We start from the raw sequence: 6,227 nt of genomic DNA, 5'->3' as shown, positions 1-6,227 counted from the left end.
GGTTCTGTTTTTTTTTTTTTTTTTTTTTTTTTTTTTTTTTATCGCATGTTGTTTTAAAAGTCTAATGACATCAAGTTAGCTCATCTGAGAGACTTTTAAAGTACCTTGATTATTGGAAATTTTGAAATATGTACAAAGTAAACAGGAGTATGAAAAAGCATCAAATGCCACATCACCCAACTTCAATGATTATCATTATTCTGTCATTTTTAATTTACTTATATCTCCTACCACTTGTCATATGTCTTTTGGGTCATCAGAAAAGTTATGACAGGGCCTAGCACTTAGTGTAATGGCTATGTTACTGAACTCCCATGTAGTTGACCGCAGTTCAAGTCCCGGATCTGAGGGCTTAAACTCACACCAGGTGTGTGTGTGTGTGCATGCCCAGGATCCCAAGAGGAGAATAGAGGAGAAGGGATTTCAGTGTGGCCATCCCCCCTGGGGGGTGATTTCTCACTTTCTATCTCTCTGCCGGTGTTCTGGTGAGCACACATGCCCTATAGCAAAAACCCCTCCAAAAAAAAAAAAAAAAGAAAGAAAAGTTATGACACATTCTTGCATAGAAAAAAATACATCACCATGACTTTTCTTTTTTCTGTCTTTTTTTTTGAGAGGTTTTTGCTATAAAGCACATGCACTTGACAGAGAGACAGAAAGCAAGAAATCACTCCCCAGGGAGAATGGTCATGCTGCAATCCCTTTTTCTCCATTCTCCTCTTGGGATTTTGACACACATGCACATGTACCCAGTGTGAATTTTATGCTGCCAAGTTCAATGATTATGATTCTTGAGATAAAATTAACATACCTTGAAATGCACAAGTATTAGCTGTATGATTTTAACAAATAGATATAGTGCATGAGCCATGTCTTCATCATGATATAGAACAATCTGTCTTCTCAGCAATTTTCTCATATCTTTTTCCAGTCAGTTCTCAACCCTCCAGGAAAACATTATTATGATCAACTTAGATTAGTTTTACCTTAAACTTCATATAAATGGAATCACAATACATTGTAATTTTAACAAGAATTTACTACACTGCATCTTTCATCATAAAATCAGACTAAAAAATGATTAGCAATAAGAATGAAAGTTGAACACTGACTAGTAAATTGAAAGCATTCAACTTGTGGGTGTCACATGTGCACAGATTAAAGGTAGCCTAATTGAAGTCATCACTGACTTATACTTGAGAACAGGAAATAAGGGAGTAAATATATAACATGGACAGCATCAAATTTATAGTTAAGATTTCTGGTGTCATTTAATCTGGTGTCATTTCAACACAACAGGGCCAACAGGTAGCACAGGTGCTGGACTCCCACATGACCGACTGTGGTTCAAGTCCTGACCCATTGAATTGAACATCACACTTGGCACATGTGCGTTCATGCCCAAAATCCCAAGAGGATAAAGGAGGAGAAGGGATTGCAGTGTGGCCATCCCCCGCTATGTTATGTGTGTGTGTGTGTGTCGCTCTCTGGCAAACGCATGTACCCTATAGCAAAAACCTAAAAGATAAAAAAAAACTTTAAAAGTCACCACGATGATTCAGTAGGGACATCGTAATAAAATTTTATGAGGTTCTTCTTTGATCTTAGATGATATTCTGCACAGATGTGAGGAATAAGAAGCATTGAAATAAGGCACTGGCAGATGGCATAATGGTTACATCATTGGACTCCCACATAGTTGACTGCAGTTCGAGCCCTGAACCTTGCTGCTTGAATCTCACACTAGGCATGTGTGCATGCATGTGTGTCCAAAATCCCAAGAGGAGAATAGAGAAGGGATTGCAGTGTGGCTATCCCCCAACTCGACAGGGAGGGGTGATTTCTCACTTTCTCTCTGTCTCTCCAGTGAGTACATGTGCCGCAAAGGAAAAATCTCTCTTAAAAAAAAATAAAAGCATTCATATAAAAAAGAAATGCAGTTTTATCTATTAAAGTGGGTTTTATGCTTAGAACTGCAACAAAATCACAGCAGTAAAAATGCATCTATGTCTTGATCAGAAAAAAAAATCACACTTTTTATTGAACATATTGCAATTTAAATGTGTGTCCAACAGGTTTTCATGAAGCTGTGTAAGTTAGCAGCTAGAAGCAGGTTAAAAGGGGAGCAAACATTTCCCATGAGTGATCCTAGGCAGAGAGATTAGACTGGAACAAGAGATGAGCTGAAGGCAAGTTATCAGGATAGTCTGGCTTCCTAATCTACCCCCAGCATACCTTTTCCCTATCTATGACCAATGAGCTACTTGCAGTTACTTGTACTACTGCTTGAGTGCTGGAATTGCTACTTGAGATGCTCTTGAATTGCTAATACAGTTCTGCTTAAACTGAAGATGTGGTCGCTTGAGAGACCTTATGAAAGACTAAAACTGAGGAGAACCACAAAATACCAAAAACTTCTTTCTACACATTAGACAGCAGGTGATATCCAGGATATTCCTGAAATCTGCATACATCTACAAAGCCAAACCTAAAGGACCATTTCTTGTCCATTGCAGAACATACACTGTAATGCCTGAGTAACAGGCTTTATTTAATTATGTTTTCTCAGCAAGAGTTTATTCCTTTTTCAGATAGTGGAGCAGAAAAAGTACGCAGATTCCAGCTACATTTTCTAGAATATCACATTTCAGTATTCACATATTAAAATTGTTGAAGTCTATAAAATATATTCTCAATTTCAGATGATTCATTTTTAGATTATATTGGTTGTAGATTATTTTTACAGTACCAGCCTGTTCGTTCCCCATCTTCTTCTAACTCTACCCTTGAACACTTACTATAGCTCTTAGTAACACAGTGATTTTTTTTGGAGTTACTTTTAATTTTGACTTTATCACTATCCTTTCAGTGTCAGGCAGGGCGTGGTAGAGCCTGCCCTATGGCAAAAACCTATGGAGGCTGAAAGATTGTGGCATCAAGTCCATCTCTCAGTGTCAGGCAGTATGCTGCATTGAAAAGAATCTTGCCAGGGATACTAAACACCAAGGTTTTAGTGCAAACTACCTTTACCAGATATAAAGCTTTAGGTAAATCACAAAGGGCCCCTATTGTCTCAACTATAAAATAAGGGCCTACATGAGACCTATGTCTAAGGATCTTCCTTCCATTTATAACATTTTTACTATAATTTTAGTATTTGTCATTAAAAATGCTTTTAGTAGCTTATGAGTACTACTATAGTCTTCTCAAAGTGCAATAATTATCATACCATAAAGAAATCATCAACACTATCCACAGTGCAAACTGAATTAGGTGGAATACCATATAAACTTGATTTATTTGTAATTCTAGACATGACACATTTTAATTTAAACCGTGAGAATAGTCCTCTCATTTAAATATGAATTTAAAACATTTAAAATACTTAAGTACTACAGTGTCATAAACTGCCTTATTATTATTATAAACTGATTTCCCAGAATGATCTTTCTGCTCCAGGGAATTTCGGTACCCATATTTATATCCTTTAACCATGTGGACTCCAGCTACACCTAGGGGAGTCTCTGTGTTGCTTTGATTGGGCAAGCAGTGTCTTGAGAAGCGGGCAATCACATGAAGTGGAGATAAGATTTTTTCCCCCAACTTTATTTCTAATTATTGACAAAGACACTAGGTAAAGTTACCATTATTTGAGGCTCTAAATCTTTGTTCATAATGAGACCTTAGTTTCTTATTCTCTTAATGTGCTTTTTCATATTTACTTCCTCATTCTTTTTGTGCTATCACAAAAACATGTGATGATTATAAGCCAGCCAAACAAAGATCACAAGGTTTAGTAGTTGAAAAAGTAAGCTGTATGGTTGATAACTAGGGCGTAATAATAATAAGTGTATACAGGTATTAATTAACATAAATGTCTAGGAAATTGCTCAAGAGTATCACAGCAGAATATTTGTCCTTTCAATAAAAAGGTACTGTGATATTAAGAAGGAGAAAAGCTTTGAATAATTGGCAGTGCCAAGGACATTTGGGATATGTTTTACTATAATTTAATTGTAAGGCTGTTACTGAAAAGCTCTGCTTTGTCTTTTGCCTCACTATGCAAGTGGGAACAAACACAAGTATGAATGTTGAGTGCATGTGAGTATGTTTTTCAGCAGGGGTTCAATTCTGTTAGAATTATTAATGAATTCATTGTCAATGCAAGGGAAACAAATATAAATGAGTAGCATGATGGTCCAGAGGAATCAAGGACCTGGCTGTATTGCATAGCAACATAAATCCCACGTGAGATCTGTAACCAGTTTGCCTTTATCGGGCCCTCAAACCCATTCTATGTTAGGAACATTTGTATAGCATGACTGAATTTAAAGGAAACAAAATATAATTCCAGATTCTAGAATAGTCTACAAACCAGCTTTAGATTTTAGGCATTCATTATTCCATCAGTATGCCTCCCATTCACTTTTTCTCCATGTTCTGTAGAGGCCCCAGAAAGTCTGTGTGGATTAAATGAACGGAAATCACCTTCTCTTTCCTCCATGACCTCAAACTGGATTCCTAATCCTGCTCTCTGCTTTGTCTTTTGCCTCACTATGCAAGTGGGAACAAACACAAGTATGAATGTTGAGTGCATGTGAGTATGTTTTTCAGCAGGGGTTCAATTCTGTTAGAATTATTAATGAATTCATTGTCAATGCAAGGGAAACAAATATAAATGAGTAGCATGATGGTCCAGAGGAATCAAGGACCTGGCTGTATTGCATAGCAACATAAATCCCACGTGAGATCTGTAACCAGTTTGCCTTTATCGGGCCCTCAAACCCATTCTATGTTAGGAACATTTGTATAGCATGACTGAATTTAAAGGAAACAAAATATAATTCCAGATTCTAGAATAGTCTACAAACCAGCTTTAGATTTTAGGCATTCATTATTCCATCAGTATGCCTCCCATTCACTTTTTCTCCATGTTCTGTAGAGGCCCCAGAAAGTCTGTGTGGATTAAATGAACGGAAATCACCTTCTCTTTCCTCCATGACCTCAAACTGGATTCCTAATCCTGCTAATTTTTTTTTCTTTAATTTTCCTGAATCCATCTCAAAGGCCATAGATTTAATTCAGGTCCTGGTGACCACCCAGGTGGACCAGTTCAGTTCCTCATTTCTTATGCTCTGGGATCTTTCTAATCTACTAATCCTGATGAAATCCCAATTCAGTTTCTTTCACTGTAATAACCCTTAGAAAAGAGTCCAAACTCCTTGATTTTACATCCAAATCCCTTTAGGAGTTGAATTGTACCACTTTCTTAACAAGTTCCCCATGTAAAGACCCCCCCTGCCCTCGTCAAACTGAATGACTGGCAGAAACTCTTTGGATTTGGCATGCTTGGTCCTGCCTTAGTTCAAGCTGCTTCTTCTGCCTAAGACAACCCTCCTCTTCATCTTGTCTTCATGGAGAACTCCTATGCATCCTTAAAGACTTGGCCCAAAGTTATCTACAACTATAATTATATCAAAGCCACGTGTTGGTATGTCATCAACTACTTGAGGGTAGGCATACCATGATTTCTCGTTTCCACCTTCAGATTTTATTAGGTTGTTGGGAAAGTCATGATGTATTTTTGTATGTTTTTCTATGCAAAAATGCATCATGGCTTTCCCAACAACCTAATATTTCCTACTGTTATTCCTGAACATCTTTCTATTCACTGGCCATGCCAAGTCTCAGAGCCTTTCTTTTTCTTCCCTATCTCCTTCTTTTGCCTAGAGATCTCTTTTCTATCCCCATGCCCAGCCCTTTTTTTTTTTTTTAAAGATTTTTTTCTGTAGGACATGTGCACTTGCTGGAGACACCAGAGACAGTGAGAGAGAAAGTGAGAAATCACTCCCCCCCAGGGGGGATGGTCACACTGCAATCCTTTCTCCTCCATTCTTCTCCTGGGATTTTGGGTACACACGCACACTTGCCAGACATGATTTTCAAGTCACCATGTTTGGGACTTGAACTGCAGTTGGCCATATAGGAGTCCAGGACCTTAACCACCACACCAACCCCCAATACACCCTGCTTTTTTTTAAGAGAGGTTTTTGCTACAGGGTGTGTGAGCTCGCCAGAGAGACAGAGAGAGACCGAGAGACAGAAAGCAAGAAATCACCCCCCCAGGGGGGATGGCCATGCCACAATCCCTCCTCCTCCATTCTGTTCTCGGGATCTTGGCCATACATGCACACGTGCCCAGCGTGAGTTTAAGCCACCGGGTCCAG

Source organism: Tupaia chinensis, unplaced genomic scaffold (assembly GCF_000334495.1).
Source record: "Tupaia chinensis unplaced genomic scaffold, TupChi_1.0 Scaffold000354_1, whole genome shotgun sequence".
NCBI lineage: Eukaryota > Metazoa > Chordata > Mammalia > Scandentia > Tupaiidae > Tupaia > Tupaia belangeri.
This window is presented reverse-complemented; position numbering follows the sequence as displayed.